Below are 19,590 nucleotides of genomic sequence, written 5' to 3'. Positions count from 1 at the left end.
TTAGTTTGTTTCCTTAAAGAGAACACATTTGCTCATTAGGAAAGCTAGACAGCCAGCTTCAGAAACAAAAGCCCAAGTCCAAGTCTCTTTTGCCAAGGACACTTTCCCCAACACCCCCTGCTCAAGCATCTCCACACCTTTGGGAAGGGAAAGGGACGTTGCAATAGGAGGGCAGAGGTCAGAACCTGCCTCTCCCAAGGCTGCAGGCTCCTGATGATGGGGGCAGAGCTCCGTGCTCCTGGAACTTCCAATGTGGGATCACTGAGAAGACACCAACGCCACACCCTCATGGATTGGTCTCTACTCTGAATCTAGCAACAGAAAAGGGGCTGGCTCCTGAGTATTTTTTCCAACAACTTGTAACATGCTAAATACACACACACATTATATATATATACAGTTCTACATATAAACACAAGGAATGTATAGCTTTTAATTAGGCTGTCTTTTAAAAAATAATTAAGCCAGTATTAATGAATTACTATTTTAAGCATTAATAATTTTAGTCATTCGCATTAGCGGATGGCTTGGTATATGAGTCACATTCATAGTATTTATTAACAAACAAGCTCAGTTCTCTGCTGCAGGCCAAAGACCACAAGGTCAGGAGCACTAAGACAAGAGCAGCAAGTCCAGGTTTCTCTTGTTCACTGTTGCAGACAGCCCTCAGAGCTGTGGTACTGTTCAGGGTCCTCAGCTAGAAGAAAGGTTTGTTTCAAACAGGATCACAGCAGGTATCCAAGTCCATCTGCTCTGCCCATGGAATGACAAGGTGATCAACCACAGAGCTGGTGAGATCTTCAGAGCTCCCTGGAGTACCCGTTGATGTGCTGTTCCTGGACTGGGAACATGGCAGACCAGTGTCCTAGTTTCCTCATCTACAGAGTAGAAGAAGATACATGCTTGTCAACCCTTAATATCAATAAGATAAAAGCACAGACAGCATTACTCAAATGTGCGATGTTGACTGTGTTGATATTTTAACTTTTAAAACAAGGATAGTACATCTTAGACTGATACAAAGTTATATGTCAATTATATCTCAAAAAAAACTGGAAGAAACGAAAAAAAAGATAGTCATTTTCTAACAGCACATGGAGCATCTCTGCAGGACAAAACCAGGCATTTAAATGGGACTTTTCTTTACATTTTTGGGAGCAAGAGATTTGTAAAGGCAAAGGATGTTTGGCTTTATTTTTAGTCAAAGAGGTGGTTTACACAGGGTCATATTGAGAAATTTTTACAAACTCTACAGATTTTCACCAGAAGCAAAGAGATGGATTTGCTGCAACTCCCAGGTCCGTTCCAAAGAGATGGTATAGCAATGTTTGGTTTCCCAGAATATTTCTTAAAAGGGAGGGGCCTGTGTGGAATCCTCAAGGTAAACAGGAGGAAACTCTGACATACCCCCCCACACACACACCAGCCACTCCAGACACAACATTTCTCCCCTGTGGCTTGGCTACATTATGAATTCTTCATCAAGAATCCTGAGAGAAGAAAGTAATCCAGTCATCCTTTCTCTCTTTTTACGGAGTACAGGAGAGGGCAATATAGCCTGTAAAACAAAGGGTAACACTAATAATTCAAGGACAGTTTCTCCCTATCCCAAACACAGTGGGATAAGCAGGTACTTTGGCTCTCTGTAAAATCAGTTTGGTGAAAGACCAGAGCAGTGGCTTCAACTGGATCCCTGCTATCAGCTATCATATAGTAACCTTTGTTAGTTGCCATGAGGGCACTTCACATGCAATAAATAGTTCATAATCCTCACCACACTCCTAGGCAGTAGCATTTTACAGAACAGGAAACTGAGGCTCAAGAAGCTAAGCAGCTTACTCACAGTCCCAGAGTTCTCAGATACCACAAGGTCTGCAAACGTGGTGCCCCTGAATGTTGTAACCCCTCTTAGTCCTCCCTCTCTTTTCCTTTTCCTTCTGCCTGCTCTTCACAGTCGGTCTAGTGTCTCTTTGGCCTCAAAACTGATGCTAATGCAGTTGAAATTTCCATCAACTCCCCAGACCTGAACTAGGACATTGTAAACTTTTGGGACAGGAGGAGAAACTTCCCTTATTCTCAAATCATTTCCAGATCTGACCACCCTGGTAAACAGGAAAAGAATACCTGACGTGTGCTTTCAGCACTAACAAAGAAGAAAAGAGACCAAACTTGGCTAAATTCCTGATTTTCCAAAATCCGGAAATGGAGGGGAAGCCTTGGCTTAAGGAGGGAGTCCCGGGGGTCCGGTTTAAACCAGTGCCCGCCAGTGCACGAGCAGAGAGGGGTGTCTTCCCTCTGAGAAAGGAGCCACGAACAGATGAGCAGGGAACCCAGAACCCCGGGAGGCAGAGAAGACATTTTTCTGGATGGGGCAGCGGGGATGAGCGAGGTGTAAATGGTGACACAGACGAGGACTTTAGAGGACAGTAATAAACTTCGAAGTGGGGAAATTTTATTGCGATTTGAAAGGCAGTTGGGAATCTCTGCCGGATCCATACAGGGGAACAGAAAAGTGGAGGCGGACAGGGCAGCGTGTGGACGCGCCCGGTGCAAACTCCTGGACCCACCTCCAGGGGGCGCTGGCGGGGCCAGCCCGGAGGAAAAGCCGGTCCAGGGCGCACCTGGCTGGAGGGCATCGCCCGGGGACCTTAGCCAGGTGCCCGAACTCCCTCCCGCTCCCCAGTCCCCAGCAGCCTCTCTAGGCCAACTCTGAGGCGCCCATGACGCAAGCCGAATTTGTATCACGTCTGCAGGCTTTTAAACAGAAAAACAGGGACGTATTTCTCGCCCCCCCTCCCCCAAAGCCTTGTAGCGCTGCCACTCAAAGCGAATGAATCGTTAATAACATAGAAGGCGGGCGCAGCGACTGATGAGGAACAAACTCAATTAGCCCCTTGGTGTTTAAAAGGTTGAATTTGAAAAACCTAACATCAAATGGGTCACGACTCCCATCGCCGGGCAAGATAACACCAAACCTTACCCCGGAGGGGAGCTGTTCTTTTGATGGGAATACAGGGCGGCGAGAGGTGGCCCGCGGGAACCCTAATCCTGCGCAAAAAAGGGCGAGAATTCCGCGGACCCACGCCATGTGCTCCCCGGCTGTGACTGTGCCTGGGGCCTCGAGGATGTTCCTGCGGCGCCACCTAGCGTCCGAGACGCCGAGAACGCACTGGAGAAGGCTACAAGAACGGGCTGAGATCACTTGAAAACAGTCCTGAGACCTCAAACTCAGATTCCCGACCTTGCAATGAGGCTGTCATTCTGTGGATCAATAACATCCTTCGGTTGGGCAGCATGCCTCCCAGACCCCTGTTTCTTCAGCCACCAAACCTAAATAGAAAATTTACCAGGATGAGTGGAATAAATGACTTTCTCGATGACATATCCATGAGGTGATGTCTGGTTTTTCCTCAATACAATGGCAAGTTGATTATTAATTTATCCAGAAAAAATATATAGATGCTGTCATCATATAAACATGAGTCCCATGCAGAACTGAGCCTTAGAACATCTGAAGGGGCCATGTCTGAGAAACACTGAACTAGAACTTTGGGTAGGACAAAGAGGAATCTTTATTTTTTATTTAATGATAAATTAAGGCCTCCAGAGAAGATTCACAGTATAACTGAAGGAATTGAGATCTGGGGACCAGGATGCTCCCTGTCCCCAATTATCGCTGTGACCTTGACCAGGGGCAAACAGTTTTTACCTCTTATAACAATGCTCTGAGGTCTGGATTACTATCTCCATATGATAGGTGAGGAAACTGGGGCTTCAGGAGATTACCCGTCATCAGACAGCAGGTTAGAGTCAAAGCCAAGATTCAAATCCACACCTGCCCAATTCTAAAAAGCACATTTCTTTCACAAGACATTGACTCCCTCTGTGTTTTGGCTTCTTTGTCTACAATATGAAGGAACTGTGCCGAATGGTCACTTGGTCCTTTCCAGATACAACAAACTCTGATCTAAGGTCTCCCTGGTCCCTTAAAACCCACTTTTAGTGCTCTCAAAACCCGTGGTGATAACAAAGGGGCTTTTAAAAAGGATTTATCCACCTATAAAAAGCATTAGACTTTACTTTCTGCTGTGGGCCAAAGAATGCCAAGACAGACGTGTTGAATCAAACCTCTTTTGAAATTTAAGACAGTGGGGAAAGAGGAGAAAATGCACACAGGGCGTGGAGCGACAACTTATGGATCAGTGGCAGAAACAAGACGTGCAGGGCGCTGCTTATCTCTTGAGCCACGGGCCTCCCGGAGGATAATTGCCTTCTGATAATTGCTGAGACTTGGTAAATACATGAAATCAAGCAGCCAACAGTTTATCTAGCTACCAGTTCAGATCTGAAGAGAACTAGATTAAGGAGTCAGGCACATTTGCAATAACCTCAAAGATAAACCCCTTCTATCTGAGGCAGTTTATCTCCTCCTCAGGGGTCAGGCTGCCCAGTAACTGCCACCTCCCAAAGAAGGGCCTGAGAGGCACACGAAGAGGCTCCAAATCGGCCTGGAACCCTCTCTCCCTGCGAACCCTCACAGGCCACCAACTTGAAAGCAGGGGGTTAGGGCTCTGCCCTTGTCTGGAAAGCCTGGGAAAATATGTCAGTAAGATGGCAACTGGGCAATTAGACCCTGTAGCCAGGGTCTCCTGACTCTGAAGTCAATGTTTTCCTCATGGGTTCTTCCTCGACCTCAAAGCGGCAAAGTACTTCAAACGTTCCCAGCAAAGATAAGACCGGGGACTACAGAGCCAATCTTAGACCCTGCTGGCACACTAGCTCCCCCTGTGACCAAAGGCAAGATAAAACTTCTCTGGATCTGTTTCTTCAACTCTAAACTCAGGGCTTGACGGTAAATAATCCCTAAGACCCAACTGAGCAAGGTCTTGGACCTGAATCAAACCAGCTGTTACGCTTCAGGCTACCGTGTCCTCACTTACGTGCGTCCTCCGTTCCTTCCCCAGCCTAAACTCCTGCGGTCCCCCAGGCATGCCTCTCCTGTAACCTGGTCACATCCTCCATCCTGCAGCTGTTGGCAGCTGGCTCTGCCAGGCGGCTGAGGAACACCGGAAGAGCAGTGCCTCGCATGCGGCCCTGCTGGGGGAACCTCTGAGCACTGTCTCTGGTTTGAGGATCCACCTTTTACTTTCCATCCGTTATCGACAAGTCATTTCCCTCCTCCCATCAGCAGACTCTTAGGCTTCTACAATATTCTGTGGAGGTAGCAGGAATCCTCCTCAAGCAAGATCACTTGGGATCAGATACTGAGCCAATCCGCCCTCGGCCGCGCCCCACTCCCTCCCACTCCAGCCCTGGAACAGGGGTTCCCACTAGAAAGACAGGCACCGAAAGTCTTCTTCAGCACCCCTGGAGCCCAGGTCTCTTAAAAAAAACAAAACAACTTCAGGAGCCCTTTAGGGACCTATAATTGAGCTGAATTCCAGTAAAAAGAGTTTTTTAAAAAAGGAATAAAATATGTTTTTCCAAGGGCCTCAGAAAACAAGGTAAACTAGGAAGCTTGCACCTTCTTTCTCCTCTGGTTATAGAAGAAGGCAAGGAAAGAGTATGGCCTTTTTCTGGAAAGAGAAGTCCTAGAGGGTTGGGGCAGCGCCAGCGTGGAGACAGAGTGACCTGCTTCCTCGGGGCGCCTTCGCAGTGCTGGCCTCACAGGAAGCATTTATAGGTGCTGGTTAAGTGAGTGGACGCGAGGTCCTGATGGATTTATCCAGGACAGTAGACTATAAAACCAGATACTGGCACAGACTAACCCTTGCACGCCGCCCTGCAGACCAGCCCCACAGCTCTCCGCTTCCCTCTCTGCGCAGCCTCAGACCAAAGCGCAGGCAGGGAGCTTCGAAATGCCCTCTAAGGCAGCCCCTCTTCTGACCCCTGGGCCAGCGTGCTGTCCCCTCTCCCTGGTACCTTGGTTCCCTGTCTTCCCTCTGTGCAGTGATTCATGGCAGACGTTAGGGAGGAAACAGCATCTTTCAATTCTTTCTACCACTTCTCTTATCTTTACAGCGTTCTTATTAAGCAGTGTCTTCAAACTTGCTTATGTGATGTCATGCTAGGAAGCAGTGTTGTCAACACACCATTTTCCATGAGCACTGAATTCAATAAAAATAAGAGCCGAATAAAAACCATATTGTCTCCATGCAGAATCTTCTCTAAGCATGACTGGAAGCCTGGGTATTCACACAGAGAGGTTATGAGCCCCTAAAGATAATCAGATAAGACAACTTTTGCTTACTGGGCAAAGAACTCTCCTTTCCTCTCCTCCTCTGGAGTCACTAATCCAGGGAGCCAACATCAATACGTTCTCAGAAGCCAACTCAAACGTGAACAAAATCATGGGGGCCTGCCAAAGAGCCAAGTCATTGCCTTTTACTTCACATTTTTGTTAGTTCCTTTTTTGAGTGTTTTAAAAGACACACAGATAAATGCCTTTTATTCCTATTAAAAAGTATTGGGGTTGGGGGAAGAAGTGGAGGAGGGGACAAAACTAGCCTTGGAACATGTCAAGTGCCATGAGAATTTGGCCTCCTACCCAAGCCTCAGGTCCTGGCCAGTGGGAAAAGGGAACGGGCATCAACTCTTCTTTCCCATTTGAATAAATGCTCGTATTTGAAAATGTCTTGAACTACAACCACATATGGTGGGGAGCCCCCAGAGAATCTCCATGTCTTCTCTGAGAGCATCTCCTTCTTGTAGTCAGATGGACCCCTCTTCATCCTCCATCACTTCGATCACGCCCTTCGCTTTGCCTTCAGTGCCTTCTCACCCTCCACACCCTCGTTCCCAACACCCTCCCACTTTTCCAGACTCATTTAGTCACCATCCCCAAGAAAGCTTCCCTGCTTCTCTCCTGTCCAGTTGCATCTGGGTGGGCACCCATATGCCTAGGTGCCTTGTATCTCATTTGTCACCGCTGTGTTGTAGTGTTTTGCTTATTTGTCTGCTTCCCCAAATTACTATGAGCTCTTTGAAGACAGGATACTGTTCGTATTTGCATCCCCTGCGCCCCCTGGATGAATTCTAGGCCACCACTTGCCCTAACAACCCCTCTGTATTCTAAAAAAGATTCCCCCCTGGAAGAATGCAGGCCCATCTCTCCCACGCACCCCATTCATACACTTTTGGCCTCCAAGTAAGTCTTGACTAGCATTTGACACCCTTGTTCAAATCAGAAAAAGATGCTCCTTCCTCCTAGTGAACATATCTCTACAGCTAGGAGCAAGGCTTGGCAAGGAGTACAGTAGCTGCTTTCTGTATTCACCTGCCCTGTCTCCAGGCAACCTGCATCACTCGTCGTCGTCATCGTCGGCGGCGGCGGCGGCGGCGGCGGCAGCCGTCCGTCTCGAGAGACGATGGTGTAGCTTCTTAAGAGTCTATCTGCACCACCGAGAATGGCTGTGCAGTCCGACTCGGGAGTGACACGGTATCTGTCTCCTCCCGTGTTGAATCGACATCTTACGATGACACTGGAGTGTCCTCTCCAGTGAAGCTGAAGCTACAGAGCCTGGGCAGGGTGATATGGAGGGTCTGCTGTTGCCCATGCATCACTGTATTCAGTCAATGACTCAGTACTAAGCATAGTGACCCACTTCTCCTGACCTCTGGTTCACTTTCCAAGACCCCAGGCTTCTTGTCTACTTTGCTTCCTACCACTCTCCACTAACCACAGCTGCTTATCAAGTGAGTAGCCTGTGGTCTCCAAACTCACAATGTCCCATGAAACCCAAACCATAATCCAGAAGAGCAAGGCTGAGGAGGTCCTCTTTCTTCCAGGCCCATTGCTGGCCTCTGTTCAGGCCTGGGCACATGGACTCATTTACATGGCTGGTTTGGAGCCCTTGGCAGATGAAAGTGCTCAGATAGTTTTATATGTGTTACTCATCATTAAACCTCCCCTTCAGGGTTTCTTGCTGCGTTTGGTTTGTGTCTCAATCTGGAGCAAATTTAAGCAAAGGTTTTGGCCTCTGTGTTTCCTTGGTTTAATTAATAATTCATAATAAAAATTTAATCAAGGCATAAGCTTTTGTGGAAGGTTATAAAACACTTTTATTTGCCCTGGAGATCAGAATGACCACTTTCTAAATCTGTGAAATTATTTTTTTTCCCCTATATGAGGAAATTTTACTCTCAACTGTAAATTTCAACCATTTGCCATATGTAACCACAGAGAATCTGTTTATTGACTTAGTATATTAGAAGTAGTTAGGCAGGAAGAAAAATATACTCAAACTCCAGACAGGAGAAAGTGTGGGGAAGGATTGAAGAGCTGGGGTGAGAGTCTAGCAAAACTCTAGCCTCAGAGAATAACAAGGAGAAACAAATGGCTGAACCCGCCTCCCAAAGGAGAGGACAGGGATAGTCACTAGATGGGAGACCAAGAAATTGGCTGGATGGTAATCATGAGCTATTCAAGATCTTTGGAGAAACAAACAGAGAATGCAATGGGGAAAATGGAGCAATGAAAGGATATCAGACACTGCAAAGCTCCCCCCGGGTTGGGGATGTGGCACTCTGCTGGTTCAAGTCTGTAACATAGACAGGTTCCCACCTGCCTGGAAGAGCAGAAAGGAGTTCTTGCCTAGAGGCAGAGAACAGGGCTAGACAAGGGATAACTCAAACTCCCATCCATTTACAAAGCCAAACAACTAGGAAAACAACTTAAAAATGCAGATTCTTTGGCATCCACGATAAATTGCTTTTAAAGCTCTGTAGATGACTCTGATGTGCAGTTGGTTTGAGAACCAGTGTTCCAGATGACCTTTCAAGGATCAGCACTAACACTCTGAGATTTTTAAAAATTAGGTCAAAAGGCCTTACAGACACTGCTGCCCCAGAGCTCCTCGCCACAGTCAACCTCACCGTGGTCTTTGACATCTTTACCAACAGTGAGCCCTTGGGTCACATCTCCTTCAAGCTGTTTGCATACAAAATTCCAAAGACAGCTGAAAACCTTCATGCTCTGAGAACTGGGGAGAAAGGATTTGGTTATAAAGTTTGCTTTCACATAATTATTCCAGGATTTATGTGCCAGGGTGGTGACTTTCCAGGCCATAATGGCACAGGCGGCAAGTCCATCTATGGAGAGAAATTTGATGATAAGAATTTCATCCTGAAGCATATGGGTCCTGGCATTTTGTCCATAGCAAATGCTGCACCCAACATAAACGGTTCCCACTTTTTCATCTGCACTGCCAAGGCTGAATAGTTGGACGGCAAGCATGTGGTCTTTGGCCAGATGAAAGGCAGTATGGATATTGCGGTCTAGGAGCACTATGGGTCCAGGAATGGCAAGGCCAGTAAGAAGATCATCATTGTTGACTGTGGACAACTCTAATAAATTTGACTTGTGTTTTATCTTAACCACCAGATCATTCCTTCTGTAGCTCAGGAGAGCACCTCTTCACTGCCCATCTTCTTGGAATGTTCTATAATCTTCATGCTCTTGCCACGTTCATTGTGTTCCATATTTTCCTCAACCCTTCCAAGTTTAGCTGGATTGCAAAGTTGAGTTGATAATCATAAAATAAAATTAAACAACAACAAAAAATTTGTTCAAGAGAGGAAGGATAAAGGTTTTATTTCTACTTTATTTTTTGTATTGTTTATTCTCTTACAGTTGTCCCAATGTTTTTTCCCTTTTGTTCCCCTCCACCCAGCCCCCTACAGTCAATCCCCTAAGAGAGGAAGGATAAAGTTGATGTTGAAAAGCTTGGGTATCATCCATCCATGGACTCAGACAATAATGTATGATAATCTGTTGTCCTCCATAATAATTATTGTATTGAGTTGGCAAAAAAGTTCATTTGTTTTTTTCTGTACAATGGTTCTAGGAGCACTTAGTTGTCTTTAACATCATTCAAAATAATTTTGTTAGATTGCATTGTGACAGCTGTCATGTTAGCATGCATTAAAAAAACTTAGTGAAATTGGTGAATTTTTGTGTAGTCATTTTAATATTGAAGATGGAAGAAAATACACAACATTTTTGGATATTATGCCTTATTATTTCAAAAAAGGTAAAAATGCAACTGAAAAACAAAAAAGATTTGTGCGGGATAGGAAGAAGATGCTGTGACTGATTGAGTGTGTCAAAAGTGGTTTGCAAAGTTTCGTGCTAGAGATTTCTCACTGGATGATGTTCCACAGTCAGGTAGACCAGTTGAAGCTGATAGCGATCAAACTGAGACACTAATTGAGAACAATTGATGTTATACCACCCTGGCTGGTTTGGCTCAGTGGATTGAGTGTCAGCCTGCGAGCTAAGTGTCGCTGGTTCGATCTTCCAGTCAGGGCACATCAGAGTAGGAAAACTCTGACTCCAAAAAACCTCCGCTGCCTTGCGGCATACCTCTTCAGGGGAAAGGCTAAGGGAGTAAACCCCAACAGAAAATCCGGAGCCGGAGTCCCTAAGGCGGTTTGACGTTGTAGTCAACACCGGCAACTCCTGTGGCGCACCTGAAGCCAAGCTGTATTGACTCCGTCTTTCCCTTGGACCCTTCAGCTGCGAAGAGAGGGGGGGTCTGCTGCATGGGCAACAGCAGACCCTCCATATCACCCTGCCCAGGCTCTGTAGCTTCAGCTTCACTGGAGAGGACACTCCAGCGTCATCGCAAGATGTCGATTCAACACGGGAGGAGACAGATACCATGTCACTCCCGAGTCGGACTGCACAGCCATTCTTGGCGGTGCAGATAGACTCTTAAGAAGCTACACCATCATCTCTCGAGACGGACGGCTGCCGACGGGGGATGTTATACCACACGGGAGATAGCCAACATACTCAAAATACAAGTTTTGGTGAAAATGAAAAATGTGTCTTTATTTTAAGGGAAAAAAGATATTTAATTTTAGCCAACCCTATAATAACATGTTAATAAGCATGTGGTTTTCCCCCTTCATCTGAAAACAAGACAGAAAGAAGAGGATTACGGTCCCTGTTTACAGAGGTGAAGGCAGAGTCTCAGAGAGGTGCAGTGGCCCAAAGCCACATTGAAGAGCAGCAGGAGTGGGTCTGGGGCTCCCCTGATTGCAGCTACCACCCTCAACCCTTACAGCCTGCGTGGACCAGCTCTTCTTGCAGTTACCTCCATAAAGTTATTAGATAAGGTGTAACAAAGGGTTTGAAGGCAGTAACAGTTGAAAGGCGAAGCCTAAATAGCCCAAGCAGCACAAATTCAGGTCTATGAGGACAGTCCAGGATGACTAAAAAGAAATGGATTCCTCAGGGCTTAATGCTTGCCAACAACTTTCCCATGTAGACAAATGACTCCAAGAAAAATAATTCAGATCCTAGCTGGGGAGTACTAGCTTTAAATAGGAAGTCTGGCCTTTCCTCATTCAAGTTATACCCCTCACCTCCAATCCCAGCCTGAACTCCAATCTCACCCCCAAACTCCCTGCACACCCTGGTCAGAGGGGCTAGCCCATACCAGGATGCAAAGCACTTTAGAGAAAAAGTGCTAAGTAGAGTCCCTGAAGGAGCTAGATGTTTCAGGTGTTAGCACATCTGGTTACCTGGGCTTCTAAGCCATGGTCTGAATGCATTGACGTCAGGATGGAGTGAGTCGTCCCTGAAAAGACATCAGTGGTGCTCTGATCAGCCACCTGAGCTCAAGGAGGCGGGAGAAGCCATCTGCTCACAGGGCTGTGGGATAACAATCTGCTTGTCCTCCTGCACGGGCTGCAGTATGAAGGACCTTGTGACAGTACCACCAGTGCCAAGTTTAAATAAGACTAGTAAGGATTGCCACTCAACCGTCCCCAGAGTTAACATTGATGTGAGGCTGGTATCCCCAAGTTCCCCAGCCTTCAAGGCTGAGCTCTTCCCTTAACTCAGCATCTATGCTAGACAGCTACAGGAAAGCTAGTCTCGGCACGTCCTTCCCAACCCAGATGTTTCTGAGAAGCTTCAAGGAATGCATTCACGTTCCAGAGGTCATGTCTGTGTGGCACTTGTCACCTTGCCCTGGAGCATGCTCCATTCCCTCCAAGTGTTGTCTGGCTCCCCCACAGGTTGTTGGCTCTCCCATAGCCTAGACACAGGCCCTTCTCCTATATCCCCAGAACATAATCAAGATCAAGATCAAGATTTGTGGAGAGCTTAAAGATAGCGGAAGAGAACTACGAAATAGAAACAAAAAGCTGAAGCCCTAGAGATAGGGAGTCTGAGCTGTTTGCCTGTAGCCCCCAGTTTGCCCCACATTTCAGGGGTCAGCCTACTTCCCCTCGATTAAATGCTTTGACTGCATCCCCTTTACTAAAACCTAGGTTCGCTAGTACTTTCAGGGTCCAACAAGAGATAGAAATGTCTCAGGCTGGCCTCCAAGTCAATGCCACAATCTCAGAGATATAACTCTACATACAGAGAAGACAATCTGTCACATTATTTTACAGAGCCACCTGCTCCTCTGTGTCTCAAATCTGAAATAGCTTGACTTGAACATGACCAAATTCCCATTATTAAGGCTCTTCCTCCAAATAAGGCACCAGTCCCCTCAGCGATGAATCATAAAGTTGTCATGTGGGTGCCTCTATGTCTAGTTATCATGTTTCCAAAATTGTGAGGTGCCAGCTAAGTTGCAGCAACACCCTCTCCCACTTCCAGGGCAGCGGAGCAGAGGGGCCGGCCTTGCTCCTTCTACTCAGCCTGCTCCTTCTGGCACTGGGTAGCATGGTTTTAAACGTTTGTGGCTTGGTAATTTTTGGCTTCATTTGCAAGGCAAATGTAAACTGCCTCAAATTAAAGGTCAGTGATGTAGGGCGCTAGCTGAGGAATTTTGTTTGTTTTGTTTTAAAACCATAATCTTGCTCTACAAGACTGTTATCACAGATCTCGTGGGCTGATAACTTTGAGTCCTTGTTGTCCTCCGATGAAGCTTGGATGAATTTTGTCCTGATGGAAGGGAACGTCGAGGTGGGGTGGTTGGCTGGTGGCAGCTGAGTGCCAGTGCCATTAGGGACGAGACCAGGCTGGAAAGTTGGCGGGGTTCAGGGGCTGGTTTCTGTGCTGGTGTTCTGTTCAGTCCCCAGTGGGGAGGCTGTGGGCTCTCATCCCTCTTAGTGAAGTGCGGTGGCGTGGAGTGTTTGGTCAACTTCAAAGGCCCATGCAACTTCCTCAGATCTTTATTTCATGTTCAACCCAAGTCTGATCCAAACATGGGACTAGGGGTGCGGAGGGGCAGTGCACTGTTCAACTTAATTTACTCTTGGCAACACAGATCTTCCCAAGTCTCAGAGCGGGGGAGAAAGCAGCTTAGAGAGACGTAAACAGACTCTGAGGCCCTTTGGACATCAAATAACACTAGCAAAACAACGTTTAGATGAGTTAAGTGTAAATCAATCAGAAACATATGGACTACATTTCCTTGAAAATACACAGGGGTTTACAAATTACAGGCACAGGGGTTTGGCAAGTGCAATTCAGATTTTGCCAAACCTAAAATGTTTGGAGAAGATTTAAAGAAAGGAGACTGACCCCAAATGCCTTCAACTCTGCCCATCCCTGACACTGATAATATCCCACACAACCACAAGCATTTAAGTGCATGGGTTTTAAGAGATTTATATGTTGAATAAACTTCACTGCTCACAACAGACGACTGTTCGTAGAAAGCTAAAACTGCCAGTAACTGCACTCACAGAAGGGAATAAACACCTACCTTTCAAGCTGGGCCAAGAAGATATACCTACATGTTTAAACTGGCAACAAAAAGGACTATTCTACCCTTTGTAGCCTGCAGCTGCACGTTCACGGAGCAGAACTCTTCCCCAGCATGAGTCTGTGTTTGCGCCACTAGTGGTGTGGGCGCAGGTGTTGTCAGGGGACAATACATTCACCTTCGCTGGCGTCTCCGTTGCTCAGTGCCTCTTCCTCACGTGGCCGTGGCCAGGAAACATGCATCTCAAAGGAAAGTTGTCCCAGTGGAACCAGGGCATCCAGGACCCAAATGTTTAGGTTTTGAGACCCCAAAGTAAAGACATAAAAATCTGATGGACCTCACCCTGAGATGGCATCAAGTCCCCAGACTGGCTCGGAGACCATAGAGCAGAAGGAAAATGAGAAGGCTCTGACATGCGACCCCTGACAACGTCCTACTGCCACTGCCTTCGCCACCCCACACCGCGCGGCCTCCTGGAGGGTGGAGGGTAGAGGGAAAGAAGGGGACAACCAAAGAGGCTGGGGTACCGAAGAACAAAGGACACCACTGCCCTATTTACTACCAGTAGGCCCCAGGCCTCAGCGTGAGTGGGAGCAACAGAGTAGAAGGGACTCCTCATATGCCTTGATGGGAGATGGAGAGACTTCTGACAGCCCCGCCGAGTTCCCACAGCCCAGGAGCAGTGTGGGAGGGAGGGCAGCGGAGTCTCCCCCAGGCACGGGTGTAGTTAGGGGAGAGTCAAGCCTGTGCAGGCCTTGCCGTGGGGAGGCAGTGCAGCCACAAACCTGCAGGGGCCAGTGGCCCAGCGTGGGACGGGATGATACAGACCTGAGAGGCTGGTGTGGACAGAGGGCCTGGGAGAGAGGCCCCTCTCCCTACTGCCCACCCCCACCCCAGCCTGCAGGCTGCTATGGCAGTAACGCGCCGCCCAGAATGAGAAGACAATCCGCAGGGTTAGAAAAACTACCCAGCAGTAACTGAAATTGTCAGCTGCCAAGCAGAGTGGAGATTTGAAATGGGAATGGCATGGACTGGAAAAAGAATTTTCTTGCACCCTTGTGCTGTGGCCTCAGATTCATGCCTTCTCCTCGAGTGGGTGACTCCAGACTTCCAGATATGCCCTGACCTTTAAGAGGCAGTTAAGCTTCCCTCATATCACTCCACCCGGAACTCTAGGTCTTCAAGGAAAAGCTGAGGTGGTGAGAGGGTGGGAGAGGTGCAGAGTTCAGCTGAAGAAACAAGGGGTGTGAATGGAGCTGCGGCACGTGGGCAGCCCCTTTCACTGTTTCTCTCCTCACGGACTCCCAAACCACGGAGCGCCTCATGCAGGGAGGTGGGTCCAGAGACAGTTGGGAGACAGCCCTGTCCCCTACCCTCCCCCGCCACCCCCAGCAAAGGCCTGGAAGGCCCTAGGACACTCCATGGTAAAGTACGGGTAGAGCAAGGGCTTAGGCAGGCCTGTCCTCAGGCTCCCTGAGAAGCCCGGGCCTCTCTTGACCTGTCACTTCCTTGGGACAGGCATCGTCCTTCTGCCTTCAGAGCCCCTCAGGGTTAAGGCCAGGCAGGGCCAAGGACTGAGGAGGCCACCCAGGTGCCTCCAGGAGGGAAGACCAGTGTCTGGTATCTCACTGAACAGCATAGCAGTTTGGTTTCAGTCCCCGAAAATGCAAAGACTAGCAATAAAAAATATATAGGGGATGTAAAATTGTTGTGTGTGTGGGGTGTCACCTAAAACAATTTTTGCTCCTATAGTGGGGATCTCTGAAATGGGTTTTTTTTTGTTTTTTTTTTTATCATTCTACATGTTGGTGGCTGACAATGGGAACAAACTGGCCACTTCAAAATGATTGGAAGTTGGTTTGCTCTGTCCCTAACGGTAGAGCTGAGATTTGTTATGAGGACAGAAATGTGCTTCTTTTTTGGGGTTCCCTTTAGTGACGCTGCGGTGTCAGTCACATGCCTTCTCTGGTCCTGACTTTGATGAAGCTCTCCTGATGCAAAGAATGCTGTTTTGACTGCGATGTTAGGAACAGAAAGTCTTTAGAAGTAATTGTTCTGGGACATCCTCTTAATAGGAAACTACTTGAGAGTCAATTCTATAGTAAATAAGAGGGAAAAAAGGATTTGATTGGGGCCTGAACTTGGAAAATACAACTCAAAACTATAAAACTAAGCTTTTAAAATTTTATATGTAACACAATTTAAGTTATTACAAATATGCATTAATTTTTAGACTGGACTAAGAAATGAATCATTTATTTTCAAAAATGATTCAAAATATTTGTGTAACAGCACTGCATCCTTTGCTTTATATTTTGTTTATAGCCAATCATATGAAGAGACATTTTTACAACAATATGCAGGAGCTTTATGAATTTTCCCAAAGGCTTCTCATAAATGTTTTTTACACACACTTTTCTCTTTGAAATGCCTCTGGGGTTACTGTCTCCACCTATCTTTTATTTTCCCATCATTAGCTGGCACACCTTCACCACACTCCTCTCCTATCTTTAACATCTTGCTAGGATTTGAGCAATTCTACAACTTCATTCTCCTCAACACTGTGAAATTCTCCATCTTCTGCAAGATTCGAAACTTGACTTTGAAGTAGATTTGCATAGACTTCCTTGTCCTGTCAATGTTTATAATACTCCACAGCCCTCAGGAGGCTAACCAGTGGGGTCTGTGGGGTGGGTGGGCAGAGGATGATGGTGGTTGTTGATGAGCAAACCTTTCCCTTCCCTGCACAACTTTGGGACTATAGGGACTCAAATAATGAAGGTTCAGGTAACCTCTGTAATTCTATTTATAAACATTGGGGGAAGAAGCAGTATATCGCCACAGGCAGATATTTTGTTTTGTTTTGTTTTGAACTCTTCCCTTCCCTCTCTCCTTCCTCTGTTGGCCTTTTTCAGGAGGACATCTGGCAGCTTCAGCCTCTAGTTGAAGCCTGAATTTGCAGTTCAGAATAATTCCCGGAAGTCTGCATGGGGTCCTCAGCAGTTCACCAGATAGGAGTTTGAACAATGATTGGAGGCCAGAGCTCTAGTTAGAAAGATTGGTCATTTGCTTGGGTGGCTGTGGAGCTTGAAATAAAAACAGTAGGGATGACAATAGTAATAACATAGCCAGTGTCTTTAACAATAAAAAATAAAGGCTGTCATCAGAAAAGTATTTGTTTGGCACCCCGCGCCCCCTTGCCCGTTCCAGCCAGCCCCGTGGCTAGCGTTCCCAGGCACCCCTGTGAAATCTCAGGCTGCCTCAGAGCTTATCCTCTCAGTTGAGATCAATGAGAGTTCTGGTCACTTCTAGTCATAGGAACAGGCACAGTTCAGGAAGTAACATGTCCAGTTCCACGTAGCAATCACAAAGGCCAGCTCACAGCTCCTACCCTGCAGCATGGGCCCCCTTCAGGTGGGCAGGTTCCAGAGGTAAAGGCAGAAGGGGTGGAGGGTGAGTTCAACGCTTCTCTTTCTGGCTCCCACATTTCTGCTCCTCTCCTTGGTCCTCATGGAATCGGTCACTGGTCACCGGCTCTTTGAGAATGACAGGCAGGCTTAGAGGAGGGGGGACTGTCTCGGGTTGGACATGGTTGCCTCTGACCTTGGGGGAGGGAGACTCTGTAATTTTTTGTCCAAGTTGGGTCACTTCTGAGAGTGAAAGTAGATGCGCTTTATAATTACACCAGAACAACAGTACCAACTAAGATGGACCTGGGAAGCCTATTTAAAGCTGGCTTTGGCCCTGGTGAGTACCCGAGTCGAGGTTCTCTCATCGGACCTTCTGCTAGCTTAGGTGATATATCCTCCTCCGCCCCGCTGCTCACATCCCCTCCTGCCTCAGGAATTCTGAGATCACCCCCACGGGTTCTCTTCTGGGGGCCCCACTACCCCTCAGAAAGTCCTCTTAGACCTGGAAGACACCTCCTGGCCACCTTCCCAGGGGACCCCTCAAGTCATCAGGAGCTCTGCTGGTAGAGGTCGGGGTTGGGGGAAGGGGTGGCACAGAGCACAAAACATTTCTTTTGAAAGAAACATTCTCTCCAATCCCTGCCACTCTTTTGGCCTCTGAAGTCAGTGAATTTTTGGAAAACCAGTTCTGGGCCACCTCCTTTGCACATCCTGCTTTGGTGGCCAGCATCTCACTAAGAAAAATGGAAAGAATTGGCACACATCACCTTAAGGGCTTCAGCTGAAACTACAACAGAAAGAGTCCCTCTACCATCCTTTTATAAAAATAAAAATAATAACAATTGTAGTTGTCCTCCCTCCTGTCATAAAACAGTGACTATGCTGAGGACTTATAGCATCATCTCCCTTAATCCTTACAATAACCCATGAGGTAGATACTATTATTATTCACATCGTAGAGATTAAGAAACCAAGGTTTGGAGAAGTTGAGGCAAATCATAGTTAGTAAAAGATCAGAGATTCACACTTATATTTCTCTCACCATAGAGGATTTTGGAATTCAGAACTTGGTCTATCAGGAATCTCTACTTATGATAACCATTGGGGTCAATTAATTGCACCCCTCTGCATTGTAGGTTTAGAGCCAATTGAGGGATGAAGACTTCACCTCTATTGCTGGAAAAAAGCTGGGCTAGAGAACACAGCTGAACTTATAACTCCTCTGAGTTGAATTTATTCTCCCATCCTCTCCTCCCCAACCTAGTAGTCAGAGGCCCACTATAGGAGTAGGGCCTGCCCAAGAACACCTGCAGGGCAGGGAGGGTAGTCCCCTCAGGAGTCTGGGGGTCAGTGCCCTTCAAATGGAAGTCACATTCCAGGTTAGGGCAGTCAGGCTGGCCAGCCAGGCCACCCAGCACATCCACCTTCCCTGGGAAAGGAGAAAGGGAAGGGCTGAGAAGCGGGAGGAGCTCCAAGATGGTTAGTGTGCTGGAACCAGGGCTGTGCTTGGAGAGGAAGATGCTGAAATCAGAAGAGGGGCCTACAGACACTGATTTTGGGGAAGGGAGAAACTTAGAATTGTTCAAATATATGCCCTTGGCTTTGAGAAGTTGGCCTACAACTGGAAAGTCCACTGGAAGAGAGGAATCAGCAGCAACATGGAAAATTCCAGGTTTTTTTCATGCTTACATGGCACATAGGACAGTTTCAGGGCCAGCCTACATGTTCCCACTTTGCCCTGCATCTTGCCTCTTGGTTAGAATGTGGTACCAGGCATATTAGCCTTGTAGCAGTTGACCATGAGGTTGCACCCATGTTCATTAGAGCACCCAGAGATTTTACACAGGTCTCATTAGCATGAACAGTCCAGTGAAGCTACAGTAACCACCCCATCCCCAGCCCTTATTATTTTCTATGGCTGCTGTAACAATTACCACAACCTTAGTGACTCATAGCGACATAGATTTATTATTTAACAGTTCTTCAGGTCAAAAATCCAAACTGGACCTCTCTAGGTTAAATCAGGGTGTCAACAGCGCTGTGCTCCTTTCTGTAATCTGTTTTCTCACCTTTGCAGCTTCTAGAAGCTGCCCGCATTCCTTGGCTCATGGACCCTTCTATCTGCAAAGCCAGCAATGGCCAGTAGACTTTTTTCCACATCACATTGCCTGATGCTACTTTTCGTCCTCTTCCATCTTTTTTTTTTAAATTTTATTTATTTGTTTATTTATTTTATTTTTAGAAAGAGGGGAAAGGAGAAAGAGAAGGAGAGAAACATCACTGTGTGGTTGCCTCTCACTTGCGCCCCCAACTGGGGACCTGACCTGCAACCTAGTCATGTGCCCTTACTGGGAATCGAACCAGTGACACTTGGCTCACAGGCCGATGCTCAATCCACTGAGCCACAGCAGCCAGGGCTCCTATCTATCTTTTAAGGACCTTTGTGGTTACACTGGGCCCACCTGGATAATCCAGGATAATCTACCTATTTTAGGGTCAGTTGATTA

The 19,590-nt window shown here is 47.0% G+C and overlaps 1 pseudogene; it reads left to right on the top strand.

The window, feature by feature from the left end:
• Nucleotides 1–3,294: 3,294 nt before the first annotated feature.
• Nucleotides 3,295–9,220, top strand: LOC150015216 (peptidyl-prolyl cis-trans isomerase A pseudogene; annotated as a pseudogene).
• Nucleotides 9,221–19,590: the final 10,370 nt, after the last annotated feature.

Source organism: Furipterus horrens, unplaced genomic scaffold, assembly GCF_987537825.1.
Source record: "Furipterus horrens unplaced genomic scaffold, mFurHor1.1.pri manual_scaffold_3, whole genome shotgun sequence".
Taxonomy (NCBI): Eukaryota; Metazoa; Chordata; class Mammalia; order Chiroptera; family Furipteridae; genus Furipterus; species Furipterus horrens.
The sequence above is the reverse complement of the archived record's forward strand: the minus strand, read 5'-3'. Positions and strand labels throughout refer to the sequence as shown.